Genomic DNA, 20,849 nt, shown 5'->3' with positions numbered 1-20,849 from the left:
TATAAGCACATAATTAAAGTGTTTCATATGTTATATTTTATCATGTTATTGTGGCTCAGAATTTAAAAATCAGATTATGTCACTTAGGATAAGTGCGTTGTAGAAAAAATGAAGGAAATTTTTTTTTTTTTTACCAATGAGAAGCTGGGGATAACCTATCATAGTTTCTGAAAACATAGGAATTTAAAGCTTTCTTTTATATTCAAATAGAAAGTAAGATGCCTTCTGAGAACTGCCTCGTAGTCAATAAGAGAGAGGGTCATTCTGACCCTCTAGTAGACTAAGGGATGCTGCATCTTATATCATAAATAGGCAAATGCAAAAAGTTACAGAAAGGAGTGTTGACAGCTGTGAGATTGTAGAGGATCAGAGAGACAATATCACTCCTTCATATAAGTTTTCCTAGCTCATATTACTCATCTACTCACTCTAAGGATTGACAGCAAGCTCGTCAACCTATAGTTTGAAGAATGCCCCTCCTCATTGGAAAAAAGAACGACATTTGCCCAGATCTCACTGCCTGGAATCTCTCCTGACGTTGCAGACTTCTCAAAGATTCCAGACAATGTCTTCATCTATCGGATCTTTTGCTTGGCTTGGTACAAAGAATATAGGCTTTGGGTTCACACGTCAGCTCTGTCACCCTCTCTGAGCTACAGTTTCTCTCTAGCATACAGAATTTTAAAAAATACATTTTTATTTTCATTTTTATTTTACTATGAGTTTCAAGTATACAGTAAATTGGTTAGACATTTATACAGTTTATAAAACGATCCCCCTGATTGCTCTTTCTCTCCTCTGGCCCTCCACCCAGCCATTACATCACTGCTGACTGCATTCCCTATGCCGTGCTCCCCATCCCCGTGACCATCTATCAACTACTGATTTGTACTTCTTTAACCTTCACCGCTTTCCCCCAGCCCCTTGACCCCCTCGCCTCTGGCTGTCACCAAATCGCCCTCCATATTTCTGAGTCTGTTTTTGATTAACAACTTAATATTTTTAGAAACAAAAACTTAAATAGGATACAATGACTTGGCAGAGAACTCATAAATAGTTAGATAATGGCATCCCACAGTCATTATTTTGAAGACTGTGAAAGTGAACAACGTCAAAAAGAATTAAACTCAGAAATAAATATATGCTCCTGCCACAAGAAAGGAGGTATATTTGTGAAAACGTAATTAGGGTGACAGCAAAAGCAAAGAATAAAATAATTAAAAGCAAAATCATGTAATTATCATCCACGGTCAAGCACACCTTCATCCCTAACATCACTATGGATAATGTCTGTAGCTACCTTAGATGCTGCCCTTAAAATCAGGTGGCACAGGTTTCAGTTTCTCTGCCAGTCCAGCTGCTGCCCCTAAGTCTCTTCCTACACTCTCCTCTGGAGAGAAAACATGTTAAGTAGACTCTGATGGGTACAAGGAGGGAGACATCTCCAGGGGAGCCCTATGGGAATACTGCCCATCAAGCTTGGCCTGGTGGAGTCTCAGGTGGCCAGAGGCCACCTGGAACTGACTGAGTTCTTAGGGTTAGAGAACTACCACGGAGGAAGAGAGGGACTTCAGCTATGCTCCTAATGACAAAATGTGTGTGTTTCAGAGTTTCATCAGGGACCTGTCGTGACTTCAGATAAATCTGGCTCAACTATTCCCTGAGGGGATGAGAAGTTTCCAAAGATTATCTTTACTGAGTCATCTCTGCTCATTCTTGGAATTGAACTGCCTTTGCTTCCCTTGACATTGAGATTGAGACTTGGGGAACCGTTCAAATCACTTCTAGCCACTCGATGAATTTTCTGTGCATTTATTTGATCAGCAAAACCCTGATTTCATTAATCCCAAGTAAATAATAGTTCTCCCTTTAACTCAGGCTCTTCTCTCACCTCTCTGCTTAGGGAATTCTTCCTCATTGTTCACTTCCCTGAACAACTTCCAACAACTCTCAGTAGATTTTCCTGATACACAATCTACCACTATACTCCAAAAACACTATTAAAGTGCTTGTATTATGAAGTTTTTCACAACGATTTTTTTCTCCTTTCTCATTTCCTTCCCTAATCTTTAAGCTCCTTCAGTCATTAATACAGTTTTATTCCTCTCTGAGGTGCCATGAATGTATTGTGATACTTGGCGCCAAATAGACAGTCAATGGATGCTTATGGATTTGAGAATAAAAGATTAAAGAATTTAGATTTAAATTTTCTTGTCTCTCCTATATATTTATTCTGTTAGCAGTTCGATTACACTAGTATGTTTTATTTTTGTATGCCCTGATACTGTTATATAGTTTGTAATTTTCTTAAGTTCTTATTTATTATTTGTGGTAGGAAGCTTCTGATACAGGTCCTAATGAGCCCCACTTCCTGACATTCATACTCTTGTGTAATCTCCTCCCTTTGAGCGTAGGGTGGACCTAGTGCCCAACGGAATATAATAAAGGTGATGAGATGTTGTTCATGAGATGAGGTTACAACACATTGTGTCCCGTGTCTTGCTAGCATGCTCTCTCTTGCTGGCACCCTCTCCTTCCCTCTCATTTGCTCCCCCTGCCTATGAAGCCAGTAGTCATGTTGTGAGAGGCTCTGTGGAGAGGCCCACATGGCAAGGAACTGAATCGGGCCTCCTGCCAACAGCTCATAAGGAACTAAGGCCTCAGTCCAACAACTCGCCAGGAACTGAATCCTGCCAATAACCACAAGTGTGAGCTGGGAAGTGGATTCTTCCCAGTGGGTCTGAGATGAGTGCCGCCTGCGAGAGACCCTGTAGCAGAGGATCCTAATAAGCCACAGTCAGAACACAGACCTTCAGAAACTGCGAGATGGTAAATGTGGGTGGTTTTAAACTTCTGAGTGTTGGATGATTTGTTACACAGCCATAGATAACTAATACATTATCAATCAGCTTGGCTTCACAGATGATAAAACCCAACGATAGCAAAATGCACGGTTTGATTTATTACTAAGCATATCGATTGGTTTGCAATATGTATTAGCAAATTATTCTTCAGGATTCAAAAACTGTGTTTTTCATTCATCAAAATGCCTCACACCTCACTTTGTCAAGTCAGCTTTGCATTGATTTGGGCTTCTGAAATTGAACAAAAAAGAAAACTCGTTTTCATAAAAGGCAAACAGAAGCTGTGCCAAATTTTCTTCCAGTTGACCACATAAACGAATAAGATGCACATTAACCAAATTGATAGATGGTAGGTTATCAGTGGAGAAATCAAGGCTTGATGGGTAAATGTTCCCAGCAGGACTGATCCAATGTGACACAGCAGGACCCTTGCAAGCTCCAGGGAGCACTGCAGAGGCACAAAGCTAACTGCTGTAAATAGAAGCCTTTTTTCCTGTGCAGGTCTCTTTGAGGAGATGGAGAAGAATGTTATCACAAGAAGTACTATAATTTAAGAGAAAAGTCTCATTTTTGTGCTTTGCTCTTTTTTATTTTCTAAAGTGTTTTTGAATTAAATAGATGTGCCTCTCAATTGGGAAGCAATCTCGGCCTGCTAATGTCATGTTTATAAAGACAATCTGGCACATGGAAAAGAGTAGGCTTTCAAAACAGAACGGCCTTCTGCTTCCTTGCTTCTGCTACCTATTAGCTATGTAAATTTACATGAGTTACATAACCTCTCTGACCTTTGATTCTTTTTCAGTAAAATGGGGATTATGATGCGCATGATTGTGGGAGGGGTTAAATAAGATAATACTGTAAATTGCCAGTATTAACACACTAGGTACTAAATGAATAATTATATACATTCAATATTAATATAACTAATATTTCTTGTTAAATTTTATTATATTTTTTAATTTTGGAACATTACCTTTATATTATTAATAATAACATAGTATTTAAAATAGTTTTTTAAAACTTTGGTCAAAGAGTCAAGAGACCTGCTTCTAATCCCAACCCTGCCCTTCATTCAATATATGATCTCGGTAAGTTGCTTTCCATTTATTTATAAGCCTCCTTTTTGTTAAAAGATCAATAAATAAATGGGTTGGATTTGCTGATATTGTCTCTCTTGACACAAATATTTTAGCAATTTGATGATTCTAAGTTTATCTGAGTCTAATTTATTTTCTTTGTCCAAGAAGGTCACCTCGAATGACAGAATTAAAAATAAACAAATGGGACTATATCAAACTAAAAAGGTTCTGCACAGCAAAGGAAGCCATCAACAAAATAAAAGAGCAACCAACTGAATGGGAGAAGATATTTGCAAATAATATATCTGATAAAGGATTGATATCCAAAATAAATAAAGAACTCATATAGCTAAATAGAAAAAAAAATCCAATAAAAAAAATGGACAGAGGATCTGAATAGATATTTCTCCAAAGAAGATGTAGAAATGGCCAACAGGTACATGAAAGTTGCTCGACATTAGTAATCATCAGGGAAATGCAAATCAAAACCACAATGTGACATCACCTCAGAACTGATAGAAAGGCTAATTATCAAAAAGATAAGAAATAACAAGTATTGGCAAGGATGTGGAGAAAAGGGAACACTTGTGAACTGTTGGTGAAAATGTAAATTGGTTCAGCCACTACGGAAGACAGTAAGAAGGTTCTTTAAAAAATTATCCAGTAATTCTACTTCTGGGTATTTATCCAAAGAAAATGAAAACACTACTTCGAAAAGATGTATGCATGCATACCAGGTTCACTGCAGCATTATTTACAATAGCCAAAACATGGAAACAACCTAAATGTTCATCAATGGATGAGTGGCTAAAGAAAATGTGGTGTATGTGTATACACCCCCTCCCCCACATACATATATAGTATATATCTATGTCTATAGAGACAGACACACAATGGAATACTACTCGGCCATAAAAAGAATGAAATTTTGCCACTTGTGACAACATGAATGGACCTTGATGGCCTTATGCTGAGTGAAATAAGTCTGACACAGAAAGATAAGTATCATATAATTTCACTTACATGTGGAATGAAAAAACAGACAAACAAACAAATAAACTGAAGCTCATAGATGACAAACCCATTGGATGTTCCCAATGTTCAACCCTCTACTCACATTCAGTTCTTAAGCAGTAAGAACGACATGAAGAAAAACAGCTCCAGGTACCAGGAGACTTTCTATTTTCAGCTTTAATTTAAGGCAGATTCAATTTAAGGCGTTTTAAGCCCTTGTTTACTATACAAAATATACCCACTCAATTCATTGCCATTTTGGAAAAAAGAAAAAGTTTTCAGAGACTGTAAAATACTAAAATGCAAACTTAATCACTTTTTCTTACATTCCATTCTAATTCTTTACTACTTTAAAACATCCCCTAACCTCACACTGTAAAAACAACAAGAAATTTAGTAAAAGCAATTTTGTCTTTTCTTCAATTCCTTAATGTCCATAGGATAAAATTTGTCAAATCAACATTTTTTTTCATCTACAAGTCAATCATCAGTTTAATAATGGGTGGACTCTGAATAGTCTTCTCACAGATGCTGCAGTTTAGAGCACCCTAGGATGCAGAGCAGGGCCACGAATGAGAACCAAGCATGAGCATGGTTTAGCATCTGAAACATCATCTGTCAATTGCCAAAGCATGAAAGCCCTGTAATCCACTCAAGGAGAGGCCCTCAGGTCATAACTTGCAGCTTATTTTCTCACAAACCTGACATCTTTGATCATCGGATTTCTCAGGCCTCAGAGATTTGAAGTTAAAGAAACTTACAAGAACTCAGTGTACTATTAAGAGTAATGACAGTTGGTATCTGACAGCCTAGCATGCTGCCTTGTACAGTGGCTCCTAATATTCACCTAAAAATGTAGAAAGGAAAATCCTACTGACTTTCACCTTAGCAAAGTGATTAAAGTTCCTAAATTATCAACCTGAGTCCAAGGAAAGACCATTTTATATCAGTATTCTCTGTGTGATATTAGGAAAATATATGATACATTTTAGAAATATTCCAATCAAAAAGTTTTTAAAAGTACAATAACACCTAGAAAATTTACCCATGTAAAATAATTTATTCCTTGGAAATGTGATATTATTGTAGATCTATATTTTAAGGCATTAATAGATAGCATGCCTACTGAATACAAGGCATTTGAGGGATAAAGACTCATAAAACAATTTAGGAGATATTGTTGTTATGCCCAGATCCCTTTACTCAGTCCATATATGCATCCCCAAGATGCTGTGAGTATTGGCTGTTAATGGTCTGCAGCTGTCTTCTTCTCTAGAAAATCATTATAGTCTGATTGGGAGCTGTTTCACTAGGGAGGTCATTCCCTGGAAGTGGTGGCTTGTTTTCATTAATTTAGTGACAAGGATGTACAAAAGCCCACCCACTCCCACATTTGTCTAAAGGTGGAATCGGCTCTCTGGTGCAATTTATGCTCTAAAGCTCCCCCACAAGATCAGTCTGAGATAGTCTCCAGCTTGGATCAATCCTTGATTGATTCCTTCCCTTGTCCTGTCCCAATCCCCTTGATCTCCTTCTCCTGAGGACTCTTCCTCAAAAAGGTATTTGCAAAAAAAAAGAAAGAAATCCACATCTCAGTGTTTACTTCTGAAGTAGCCAATCTAAGACAAACTTACATCCTTTCCCTAAAAATATAAGCCATTTATAAATGTTATCTCAACTATTAATTGAACATTGATCGAATGCAGAGGACTAAAAATTAAAGAAGATTCAGAGTCCTTTTTGGGCTTAAGATAGAATACTAGGCACCAGAGTTACTTTCTTGCCAGATATATGAAAAAAAAAAAAAAAGGACAAAATGTATGAAAAGTGGTTTTCATTGGATTAACTTCAGGCAACAACAGACAGTGATCTCTGAGGGACAAAAAATAAATTAGATGAGCCCAATGACTGCCCCAGCTTACTTCATGGAGAAAGGAACCCAGGAAAGTCCTGGCAGACACCCGAGTTGGGAATATAGGGCTTGGAGGCCACAGTAGCAAGGTTAGCAGGGCACAATACCAAAGAGAAGAAGGCTACAGAGAAAGAGAACTCTGGAGATCTGCAGAGGGTCCCCCTTGAGTAGTCAACTGAGTATAGGTCAGCACATGAACGTGAAGAAAGGAACACCAGAGATTTTAAAGGGAAAAATCCCTAGAGATCACACAGGACCAAGAATAGTACCCATTCCTAGTGGAAAACCTAAAATTTATAGGGGTTTGGGTAGACTATTAAAAAGAGTTTTGCCTCAGAAGTGGAAGAAAAATAGCACTAGACTACACAACACTCTGATCTCACCTAACTATACTTAAAAGCAAGACCCAAAAGTATCAAACTGTTTCTAAGTTACTTAACTGTACCCCAGAACAAAGCTCAAGAATATTTATAGAAATTCAAAAAAGTGTGGCACCCTATATGGTAAAATTTGCAATGTTTGACATTATGTAAAAAATTACCAGGCATGCAAGGAAGCATGATAATAACCCAAAATGTAAATAATTCAATCAATTAAAATACGAAATAACAATAAATGCAAGGATTAAATAATTATAACTATATTTTATATGTTTAAAATATAAAGGAAATATTGAACATGTTAAATAGAGATATGAAAGATTTTTAAGAGACCCGGTTTAAACTTCTAAAGATTAAAATTACACTGTTTGAGATGAAAAATACAGTTGACAGAATTAATGGCAGATTTGAATACAGCCAAAGAAACACCCAGAGTTGAGGGGGGAAAGAAAACAGAGCATCAAGGGTCTGTGAAACTATTTCAAGTGGACATATATATATATATATATATATATATATATATATATATAGTTGTCATCTCCAAAGGAGAAAGGAAATAGGATAGAAAACATTTGATGAAATAATAGACAAAATTTTTCAAATTTGATGAATACTATAAGACCATGTATTCGAGAAGTTAAACAAATCCCAAGTGCAAGAAACACAAAGAAAACTGTAGTAAAACACACCATAATCGAGTTGTTTAAAACCAGTGATAAAGAGAAAATATTTAAGGCAGCCAGAAAAGAAAATACCTATTAAGTACAGGGGAACAAAGCTAATGATGACAACAGATTTCTAATCATAAACAATGCCAGACAGAGGACAGTAGAGTAATATCTCTAAAGTACTGAAAGAAAAACTCAAACTCAAACTCAAATTCTATACTCAGCAAAAATATCTTTTAAAAATGGAGGCAAAATAAAGACTTTTTCAGCCATACAAAAGATGAAAGAACTTACTACGAGCAGGCCTACATACAATAAATATGAAAGAAGGAAAATAATAGATGAAAATGTTGACCTACACAAAAGAATAATACTGAAAATGGTAACTACATGGGTAAATTTAAAGGATTATTCTCATGTAAGTCTCTTTAAAAATCAGCCACTTAAAGTAAAAATAATGAAAATGTATTTGGGGGGTTGTAATATATGTAGAAGTAAAATATATGAAAAGAATAATGCAAGAACCAGGAGGAGAGAAATAGTATACTATCACCTGAAGGTAGACTGCGATAAATTAAAGATGTATACTATATGTTGGAAAGTCACCATTATAATGACACCTAAAAAGTTAAAGATCAAAAGCCACAAAGGAGATAAAATGGAATTATAAAAATTACTCAATCCAAAAGATAGGAGAAAAAGAGGAAAAAGGAACAAATAAGGGATGGGAAAAATATAAATAAAAAGATAGTAGATATAAACTCAACCATATCTATAATCACATATGTGGTGTAAAGGCTCTAAGATGGTCCCCAATTATCCCTGTCGCCTTGTATTCATGTTCTTCTGTAACGCCCTTTTGAGTGGAAGCGGGACATTGCTTCTAACCAATAGAATATGGGATGCCACCTCCATGAACATTACATAAGGTCTTAACTTTCATTTTGCAAGTACTCTCTTGACTCTTTCTCTTGCTAGCTTTGATGAAGTAAGGATGCCATATGAAGACAACCATGTGTCAAAGAACCGAAGGTGGCCTTCATTCAGATAGTACACAAGGAACAGAATCCTGCCAACAACCACATTAACTCAGAAATAAATTCTTCCTCTTGGGCCTTAGATGAGACCTGAGCCCTGCCCCACACTACAACTGCAACCTTGCGAAATATCCTGAAGCAGACTACTCAGTTAGGCTGTGCCTGAATTTCTGACGCATAGAAACAACAAGATAATAAATGTGTTTTGTTTCAAGCTGCAAAGTGTGTAGTGATATTATTCTGCAGCAATAAATAATAAAACATTAACTGTAAATGGTTTAAACATCCAATTAAATGGAGAGTGTCAGACTGGATTAAAAAAGCTAGACCCAACTATATGCTACTTTTAAGAAATGTACTTTATACAAATTAGTATTTGATGATAGATGGTCACGGGGATGGGGAGCACAGCATAGAGAATGCAGTTAGCATTAATAGGATGGCTAGGTGGAGGGCCAGGGGAGGGAGGGAGCAATTGTGGGGATCATCTTATGAACTATATAGATGTCTAACAAAAGTATTGTATACTCAAAACTAATTCAAAGAAATAAATCTAAAAAAAAAAAAGAAATATATTTTAAAGACACAAATAGGTTAGAAATAAAAAGGTAAGAAAAAAATATATTATGGGGAAATCTCTGAGTATAATTACAGATTTGTCTTTTTCTCCTTATGCTTCCATCAGTTTTTAATGTATGTAATAATTTTGTTATTAGGCACATACAAATTTAGGACTGTGATATCATCTTCCTAAATTGGAATCTTTATGACGTGTTCCTCTCTACTTTTATTAATGTTACTTACTCTGAAATCCACTTTGTCTTATATCAATATAGCAACTCCTGCTGGGTTCTTGTTGGAGGACTCTGAGAGGGGTTTCAGGGAGTGGTGATGAGTTCTGCGTTGGTTGCTTTTCTGAAGCAGTGTTAGGCGAAGGGGGATTCAACAAGGAATTGAGTGCTGTCTTGAGGTGAGGGAACTTTAGCAAGATTGGGTCTCTTGATAATAGATGCATGTAGCAAAGTGAGGTTGGCAGGGAGTCATAGTTAAGAAAGCAGGAGCAACTCGAAGAGGGAGCCATTATGACATTTTATAGCTATTGCATAATCATGAGGAGAAATGTTAATTTTGTATCTGATTTTCTCTGCATCTATCTTCCTAACTTAAATGATGGAAAGGTTCCTTTTCTTCTTTTTCAGTCTGAGCTGATTTTTACTCCTTCAGTCCTAGATACTTTTTTACTCTTTCTTAAGAAATACTAAGAAACTATTAACAATGGTCATGTTTGGAACAATGGATTGGGTTGAAAAGGTGAGCAGGAAAAGATGCCTGAACTATTCATTTGCATCTTTCTGTTTTACTTAAATTTTCTAAACATGTACATATGTTTATTTGTTTTTGTGCTTGTAAATGTTAACATGGATTTTCCGAGTGGTAAGAATATGATCTTTTTAATGTGGTTGTTTTCTCCTTTTTATTTATCTGTACACTTTCAGGAATGAATGTTATCCTAAAGTAATAATAGACACTCCCTGCCTCTCCCAAAGTCAACAGTCTGACTGTTGCCAAAGTTTAAACTTGGAGCTCAGAGATAAGCCCTGCCAACCTTCCCTCCTTGCCTTCTAATGTGCTGCTGCTTCCTGTCTCTCTTATGTCATTCATGCTATGTCCTGTCCTTGTCCACCAGCAGATTTGAAGTAAGACCAGTCATAGAATGTGCCTATCACTTCACAGGGTTCCCAGACACTGCACTGGGACCTGTACTTTATGGCCTGAAAATTTAATAAAGTGTTTCCCTCGTTAGCAAAGAAATTTTTCATTTTAGAAGACTGGCTGAGAATGTTATAATTTGGGGGCTTGCCACACAGAAGATTCTGCTTATAGTCTTATGTCTGGGATGAAGAACCAATGGCATGAAAAAAATAGAGTAATTCCCTTTTTGAGCCATTATAACAAAACCAACGACAAATATGGTGAGCCTTCTGCGGAAGCATGCATTGAGTGGTTTCATAATATTCACCCCAGGCCATTATTTTTAAAGAGACTGATTCAGAAAATTTGCTAGTGATACACAGAGAGTATTATCTATTCAAAAATTGCATGAGATTTTCTACGGGCAAGTTCAACCACTGTTCACAAAGAGAAAAATCTATAATATTGAATCTCTGAAGGCAAATTTCAACTATTTTGTAAACAGTAGAGAAATAATGACCAGTTGTTTTTCTGTCTTTACTGTTAACAAGGATCCAAATCAGCAACATCTCTTACAATCTCTGACCTTTTAAGATAGTATAATGATGTTCTAAAGACAATAAAAAGTACCCACGATGTCATTCTGTCAACTCGTAGCTACAGGCTTGTTAATTGAAAAATCTCTATAGAATTAACGCAAAAAAGTTCAAGTCATTAAGAGGAAACAAAAAAACTTTATCTTCTATGTACCATTTTCAATGACATCAAATATTTTGAAAGATAGTCTGAACAACTAAGAATCATTGCCATGAAAATGGTTCCTTTCACAAAAATTTGCTTTTTTTTTTATTCACGGAGACATATCTTAATAAAATATTTTAATGGGGCTCAAATAAGTACCGGAAATATACAACGTATTGTTGCATGGCCATTTTTCAATCATATACTGATGAGTTACTAACAGAAAGACCTATTTTCAAGTATTTATTGAAAAAATTGTGTCAAAAACCACAATGAAACAGTAGAAGGAGTTATTACAGTCAGAAGACCTGAGCTAATCCCAGACCATCATTTTCTAACTGTATAAGTGGGCCTCTCAGTCATTGTATTTGAACCTCCTGTAGCAAACAGAGATAGTATTTCTATCCTGGCTTTATATAATATGGAAAACCTAAATCAAAGAGCACCCTACTTTTGATCCAGATATATGGCTGTGGTGGTGTCAAAATATGTCCACAAATTATTTGATACTCCTCTCTTCAAAAGGTGGAACCTAATTCCTTTCCCCTTAAACGTAGATTGTATTTAGTGACTCACATCTAATGAATAGAATGGTAGAAGTGACAATCTATGACATCTGAGATTAGGATATAAAAGGCATTGTGACTTCCTCCTTGCTCTGCTTCTTTGATTATCCACTCTTGGGGAAGAGAGTGTCCATGTTGTATAGACATTCAAGCAGCTCCTTAAAGAGCTGCACATGGCAAGAAATTTGGATCTTCTGCCAACAACCAGCAAAGAACTGAGGACTCTTTCCTATAGTCATTGCATCACCTTGGAAATGGATCCATCTACCCCAGTCAGGCCTTCAGATGAGAGAACCTGAACCAAAACCATCTAGCTAAACTACTCCTGAATTTCTAACCCACAGAAAATGTGGAGTGATAAATGTTTGCTGTTTTAGGCCAATATATTTTGGGGGTAATTGTTATACAGAAATAGATAGCTCATACTATGGCCTAACAGGAAAAACACGGCTATCAAGACAAGTACAACATGGCTCTCTTTTTAAGTATACATGAAAGGTTCTAAGTAAATTTAGAAAAAGATGAGAGCTTTGATTTAGAAGCCTACAATAAGATTCTCTTAAAGTTTTCACATATTATGGATTATAACAGTTAAAAGAAGCTGCAATTTTTTCTTCAGTGGCAGTGAAGCCTCTGTAGCCTGCAGAAGACCCTGTGAGAAACAATAAAACACCTCTCTAGGTAGAGACTGGTCACACACGTGGGAACACTTCATAAGCATCCTTAAACTCAGGCTCTATACTCGTCATTTCAGATTTAAAGAAAATCTTAGGCAAGCCTAAAGTTATTAAAAATCTATGTCATAAGTATCCTGTCTTCTCCACTAAATCCATATTTACTAAAATGATTTAAAAGAACCAAAGCTGCAGAAGAATGGAGTTAAAATTATAGCAGCAACTGAGGTTATACGAAGATTTTCCAAGAACTACATGAACATAAATAGTTTTGAGGAAATTAATTTCAACTCAACTTCTATATATATGTAATTTTTCCTGAAGGCGATCTGCCTGAGATGTGCATTATAGCTGGTCTTCTTTCCTATCTCTCCTTTCACAAGCATCCTATTTCATGTTTTAAAGGAAGGTATATTTCTTTGAATTCCCAAATTTCATTATTATGCCTTGCCCCAGAGTATGAAAACTTCAGGAGTACCAAACAAAGGGATAGTTTAAAATATTGGTGCTTGTAAATTTCATTTATTCAAATCACCATAAACTCACAGTAGGGCTTTTCTCTTTTTTATAAAATTTTTATTAAATGAGAAGCATAGTAAGACTCATATTGGAATGTCCTCTGTTGAAAAATATTATAGTATGGGGAAGGGATTGTGGGATTGATAAATTTTTTTTTTTTACTTAGCAACCTCACCTCTCAATTCTGTCAACTGTTGTAAAACAATGCATTCCTCCTGAGGATAATTTCTGTGAGATTGTCGATGAACAAAAATATGAAATCACTGTCTTCTGCTATCATTTATTTACATAAGATCCAAAATCAAAAATATATAATTTTTTAAACAATGAAAGCTAAGGGTATTAGGGAAAAGATACTGTTATTAAAGCTGGTTTTGGAAACTTTTTTACATATTAGTTTTCCTCTCTTGAAAATACCATATGTCTTAGACAAGGTTATAAATCTGGGATCACAGTTCATTTTTTACACAAGTATTTATTGAGTAGCTTTTTGTTTACCAGGTATTGTTTTAGGTTCTTGGATACAATGGTACAGAAAATGAACAAAATTCTATGTTCCCATAGAACTTCTAAAAAGGAGAGACAAACAATAAACAAAATAAGCAAATGGTATAGTATATTAGAAAGTTATAAGTATATAGAGAACAAGAAAAAAGGGAAGCAAGCACAATGAGTACCAAGGACATTTGGGGACGTTAAATTAGGAGGTCAGGTATGGCCCAACTTAGAAGATGACATTTGCACAAAGACTTGAAAGAGTTTAGAGAGAAAGACTTGTGGATATTTGGCGGGGAGAAGTGTACTGAACGGGGGAAGGACAGAGCATGCGCAATGGCTTTGAGGCAAAGTATGTTTGGCTTGCTCAAGGAACAGCAAGGAGGCCAGTGTGGAGAGGAATAAGTGAGAGGGAGAGTAGAAGAGTAAGAGGAGGTAGGGGTAGTGTAGTGCTGGACCATGTGGAAATTTATGGGCCACTGCAAGGGTTTTGACTTTCACTCTGGTTGACGGTTTTGTGGAGTGACTCAGTCTTATGTTAAGCAGCATATTAGCTACTGTAGTAAAAATAGACTATAGGGAACAAGGACAGAAGCAAAAAATCCTGGAAGGCAGTTACTGTAACAATCCAGTAAAAGACTGTGGACGCTTAGTCCCAGATGGTAACCAAGAAGGTGATATGAAGAAGTGAGGTTCTGGATATATTGTGAAGGTCAAGCCAATAGGATTTGCTGATAGATTGGATGTAGGGTGTGAAAGAGAATAGCCCTATATCTATTAGAAAAATTAAATTCATAGTTTGAAAGCTTACTGTAAAGGAAACTCTAGACTCAGATGGTTTCACTTGTAAATTCTATCACATGTTTATGGAAGAAATCACACCAACCTTACCAAAACTCTTTCAGAAAATGAAGGATGTGAGAACACCGCCCAGTTCATTTTGTAGTCAGCATCACTGTAATTCTAAAGCCTGATAAATGCAATACAAAAAGAAATTTATAGTCCTGTCAAGATGGTGAAATAGGTAAACACTGTGCTTGCCTCCTCTCACAACCACATCGAAATTACAACTGAACTGTCTATGGCTATGCCACCCTGAACACGCCTGATCCTGTCTGATCTCGGAAGCTAAGCAGGGTCAGGCCTGGTTAGTACTTGAATGAGAGACCACCTAGGAAGACCAGGTGCTGTAGGCATTAAAAAAAAAATTACAACTAAACTACAGAATAGGTATCATTGGGAGTCACCTGAAGTTTAGCTGAACAGAAGTCCTGCAGCTGGGGACACACAGAAGGAGCCACATGGAGACTGGCAGGACTTGTAGAAGGGGTGGTGACATGGATCAGGCTGATCCCACACCTGTATGTAGTGGTTGAGAATGGAGAGCAATATCTCAACTGCAGAGGTCCACCTGGAAGAACAAGGGGTCCAGGTCCAACACCTGGTTCACCAGCCCAGGGTTCCAGTGCTGGGAAGAGAAATCCCCACAACTTCTGGATGTAAAAACCAGTGGAGATTATGACCTAGTGAGATGGAATGCTCAAGAATTCACAGACTTTCCTCTTAAGGGGCCTGTGCACAGACTTACTGACTGATTGATTCACTTGCTCTGAGCTCCAGGTCTAGGCTAGCAGCTCAAAAGGTGCCAGGGACACATGGGGAGGAACTGAGTTGTCTGGTTTAGGAGTGAGGGCTGGAGTGACAGCTTTCTCCCAGACAGAAGTGCTGGCCGAGGGCATTCCTCCTTTGTTGAGCCCTCCCCTATCCAGCTTGCAGACTAGGCGAGCGTCGTATCCAAGTTTCCATCAATGTAACTAATACTGGTCACCTTGCCCAGGTGATTCCCTGAGACCCTGCCTCCCTCAATGTGTGGGCCCACCCAAACTACTTCCAGTGGATTTTCCATACAAACAGACTGTCTTGGCTCATTCTGTGGACTTTCCTAAAATCTCTCAAAGGTTCACAAAACCAAAACAAGCAGTATCTGGCCTTGGCATGCCCCATATATCTTGCTGAGCAGCCCCAACTCAGCACTAGTGGTAGCTGGCCTTGGTCTGTAGCTTGGCCTCTCGAGGCACTTCCAAGGCCAGAGTAGGTGGCAGCCATCTGCAGATTGCTTGCTGGCTCATGCCATGTGACCCTAGGCAGGGAAAGGGCTGCAGTTGAACTCGGTCTATGGCAGGGCCACTCCCAGGAGGCCTCAGTCTTCATGCCTGGTGGCCAGTTTTATCTGAGCCAGAGTACAACTGAGGGTCATACCTGAGAACGACACAACCAAAGGGCAGACAGGGCAGGCACCAGAGCCCTGCTAAAACGAATCCTGCTCCATAGAGTCAGCCCCTGAACAATAGCTCCTCCACTTGTCACGGCCAGTCATCACAACCAATCAGCCCGAGGGGCAATCCCTCCCATTGACAAGCAAAGAACAACCAAAGTTCAGTTACAACAGGAGGGCTCACACAACTCATATAAGGGACATACTTGGAGCACCCAGCTCAGGTGACCAGGGAAGACTATGCCACTGAGACCCACAGCACACCTACTACATAAGGCCACTCAACTAAACTGGGAGACACAGCAGCCGTACCTAATACATAAAAACAAACACAAGTAGGCAGCCAAAATGGGAAGACAAAGAAATATGGCCCAAATAAAAGAACAGAATCAAACTCCAGAGAAAGGACTCAACAAAATCGAGACAATGTACCAGATGGAGAGTTCAAAACACTTGTTATAAGGATGCTCAATGAACTTAAGGGAAAAGTAGATGAACTCAGTGAAGACTCTAACAAAGTGATAAAAACATTAAAATGGAGATAGCGAACATAAAAAAGAACCAGTTGGAAATGAAGAATGCAATAATTGAAATGAAGAATACTGTGGACACTTAGTCCAAGATGGTAACCAAGGAGGTGATATGAAGAAGTGAGGTTCTGGATATATTTTGAAGGAAACTCTCATGCACTGTTGGTAGGATTGTGAATTGGTGCAGCCACTATGGAAAACAGTATGGAGGTTCTTCAAAATTAAAAGTAGAACTACCATATGACCCAGAAATTCTACTTCTGAGTATTGATTCGAAGAAATCCAAAATTCTAATTCGAAAAGGTATATGCACCCCCACGCTCATTGCAGTGTTATTTACAACAGACAAGATATGGAAGCGACCTAAGTGCTCATCAACTGACGATTAAGATAAAGAATAAGTGGTACAATGGCACATTACTTCGTCATAAAAAAGAATGCATTCTTACCCTTTGCGACATGGGTGGACCTAGAGGGTATTATGCTAAATGAAATAAGTCAGACAGAGAAAGGCAAATATCATATGATCTCACTTATATGTGGAATCTAAAGAATAAATTAAACAAACAAACAAAACAGAAACAGACTCATAGATGCAAGGAACAGGCTGATGGTTCCCAGATGAGAGAGGGGTTGGGGGCAGGGTGAAAAAATTGAAGGGATTAAGAAGTACAAATTGATAGTTACAAAATAGTCATGGGAATGTAAAGTACAGCATGAGAAATATAGTCAATCGTACTGTAATAACTGTGTATAGTGCCACGTGGGTACTAGACTAACCGGGAGGATCACTTCTTAATTTAAATAAATGTCTAACCACTATGCTGTACACCTGAAACTAATATAAAATAACATTGAATGTCAACTGTAATTGAAAAATCAAAAAAGGAGGGTGAGGTGAAGGGTAATGAGGTTCAAATTTCCAGGTATAAAACAAATAAGTCATGGAGATATGGTATACAGCATAGGGAATATAGTCAATAATATTAAGATAGCATCGTATAGTGTCAGATGGTTGCTGGTCTTATCATAACGATCACTCTTTAGATATATAAATGTTGAATAACTATGGTGTACACCTGAAACTAATACAATATTGTATGTTAGCTATATTTTAATAGAAATATATTTTTTAAAAAGAACCAAAATATTTTAAAAAGAGCAAAATGTTTGAATAGGCACTTCACAAGAGAACATATACTAATGGTCAAAGAGCACATGAAAAAGTATTTGACATCATTAGTCATTATGGAAATGCAAATTAAAAACAATGAAATACCACATATCCAATAGTATAGCTAAAATTAAAAAGACTGACATTGCCAGATGTTGGCAAGTATGTGGGACAATCAGAACTTTCATGTATTGTTGGTATGAGTGTAAAAGTGTTCAGCCCATTTGACAATGACCTGGCAGCTTTTTATAAAACTAAATAAACATACACCTATGTTATGATTCAGCAACTCTTCCTAGGTATTACCAAAGAGAAATGAAAATATACACAGCCACAAAAAGACATGTATACAAATGTTCATGGAAGCTTTATTTTTAATAGTTGAAACTAGAAACAACCCAGGTATCCACCGATAAGAGAATGGATAGGCAAACTATGTTACATTCATAACGGAATACAAATTAGCAATAGAAGCCACTGATACACATTATGACATGTGTGAATCTCAAAAACATGCTGAATGAAAGAAGCCAAAAACAAAAGAATACATTATTTGATTCCATTTATATTAAAGAACAGGCAAATCTCATCTCTAGTGGAAAATAATCAGGACAGTGGTTTCCCAGTAGGGAAGAGGGTATGAAGTGGGGACAGTGTTTGCCTGGGAAAGGGCAAAAAGGAAGCTTCTAGAGTGATGTCAATGCTCTATATCTTGTTGGGGGTTTGTATGCATCGAAATCAGTGGATGTACACTTAAGATTTGTGTATTTCCTTGTATGTAAATTTTACATCAAAAGAAAAACTTTAGACAAATACTGAACTCTAATTAGTAATATCAATGCTTAAATATGTGGAAAGAGTGTACAGATGTCTTCAATTTACTTTGAAATGCATCCAAAAATAAGATGAGTTATATAGATGATCAAGCAAGTATAATAAAATATAAATGGTAGGATCGAGGAGATAGTATATAAATATTCACCATAAAATTCTTTCGACTTTGTAGTATTTTGAAATTTATCACAATAATACAAAATTTAAAATTAAAACTAGATACATAACAACATTGACATTCCTTCAAGATAAATTTTTTTTCCAAAAAGTACAATACTTAGATGTTGATCTGGAGCTCAGTATAAAAGAATTAGGCAGGCCCGATTCATCAGGCATTCATTAATTCATTCAAATATTTAAGTTATTTATTGAGTACTTACTATGTGCCAGGCACTTGAAAGAAAGCAGAAATGCAGAACAGTCCACACGATAGTCACCTACTTTCACTCACAGTAACCTACCTGGAGAGGAATGTTTTGGGGAAATGAGGTATGACAAGAAAGCCCTTCAATCACAGCTATTTCTTGTTATATTTTGCCCATTAAAGAAGCCATTTTCAAGATGGAAAATGAATACTGTTAAATAGCAACTAATTGCACAGATGCCAGTGTCAAGTTTAAATGGTTCCTTGAACGTGTTTTCAACCTTGGAAGCGGAAAAATTGAGACTCGAGAAAAGAGAGGGCTTCACTCACACAACATGCATTTTTAAAATGTTGGTGCTATGCTGACAGATCTGGAGAGTTCTAAGTGTCCTTTCCTCACAAGAAGCTATTATGCACAAAGCTTGAACAGGGCTGGAGGACCTACCAACGGAAGGAAAAAAGGGTTTCAGAGCTAAACCTTCGATTGCCATGCCTTGAGGTCTCCACCGGAAAAGGAATAGCCCGTGTCTCAGCTTAACAACCGGTCTTGTTTCCCAAAATGACACTGGATTTATTAGATACATATTATTAAACACATGATTTCCCAGTGTAATTCAAGTTACATATTGAGGTGGAGCACAAACCTGGTGAATGTTTTTGCATATAAATGTATTCCGATCTTTGAATTCTTTGTTTCTCTCAGACACAGAAGCAAAGTTTTAGGCTGAGAATTGGAGATAATCCCAGTTACATACTGCTCTAATTCACATTATAGCAGTAAATGCGACTCTGAGTAATTCAGATGTTAGGAAGTATAGTTGAAGAGAGAGGCAGAGGCTGAGAATTTACCAGTCAGAGAATTCGAAGCCCTGCTCGCTGCTCTGGGTGCTCTGACATTTACTTCGGCTTCATGACTCAGTTTCCCATTCTTTTTCCTTGGGGACTATCCTACTCTCTGTTTTGTCCAAATTACCATCAAAGTTTCTATTGTTTGAAAGCCTTGTTAAAACACCTCCTTCTCCTTCAAGGGCCTGGAGGAGGAGTGTCTTGAATTTTATCTTCTTCATCTTTCCTTTAATCTCCCCTCTCTTCCCTAAGAATAGGGGTAGCTTTGAAGGGGAGAAAAAGTCACAGTATGGGCTGTTTTACAGTTAGAATTGGAACCGGAGTGAGATAGTTGTCTGCATTTGCTTCAGAACGTGAAGAACTGGTGGTGCAAATAACATTTGTGGATTCTCTAAAGTCAAACTGACGATTTTCATCATGTAGGTGGCGAAGCCATGTACTTGCCCTCTCTCTGCTGCTGCTATGAAATACTACCCAGTTTCTAAAGTATGAGCCCAGGAATCAGCTTCTCTCTCTCTCTCTCTCTCTCTCTCTCTCTCTCTCTCTCTCTCTCTCTCTCTCTCTCTCTCTCTCTCTCTTCACCGAAGTGCCCTCTAACAGACAAAGGGAAAAATAAAGAACACGACAAACAGTTCTTGTGTCCCAATAAAATACAACACATGCGCATGAGTACACACATAAATGCTTTTCCTGTGTATCCCAAGGGCTTTGCCACATCGCTGGCTCTAGCATGTGAGCAGAAACCATAAATAAGATGCTGTTGCCCCACGAGACAAAAGCATAAATCAGGCTCAGAACTTAAATTTTCCTTTGACTTTAATTTGGTTTTTAAATATCTATCGAGCCTGGTCGCTCACAAGGGGTAGGACAAAGTCATAGGACAAATGCTGTTCATCCCTACAAATCCCTACTCTGCAATTCATACCCTAAAACTGACCCAGGGAATGGGTTCTTATTTTATCCACTGCTCTCATTTCTCCAGATGACTCTCTTGAAATTCCCCTAACAGGAAGGAAGTGTCTCTCCTATTCAGTCTTGCCTCAAAGCACTTGTGGACTAAATTCACTAGATTTCTTCTTTATCTTAATTCAGTTTTTGAGTCAATCCAAACCTCTTTATATTACCATTACTCCTTGCTCACGCCACTGCCTACGTTTTTCTAATTTTTATGTAGAAATCTATGGG

General features: G+C 37.4%; 1 pseudogene; it reads left to right on the top strand.

Moving 5' to 3' along the window:
- Nucleotides 1-14,718: 14,718 nt before the first annotated feature.
- On the top strand, nt 14,719-14,837 carry LOC118608199 (annotated as a pseudogene).
- The last annotated feature ends 6,012 nt before the right edge of the window (nt 14,838-20,849 follow it).

The sequence above is a fragment of the Rousettus aegyptiacus genome, unplaced genomic scaffold (genome assembly GCF_014176215.1).
Source record: "Rousettus aegyptiacus isolate mRouAeg1 unplaced genomic scaffold, mRouAeg1.p scaffold_m13_p_9, whole genome shotgun sequence".
Lineage (NCBI taxonomy): Eukaryota > Metazoa > Chordata > Mammalia > Chiroptera > Pteropodidae > Rousettus > Rousettus aegyptiacus.
The sequence above is the reverse complement of the archived record's forward strand: the minus strand, read 5'-3'. Positions and strand labels throughout refer to the sequence as shown.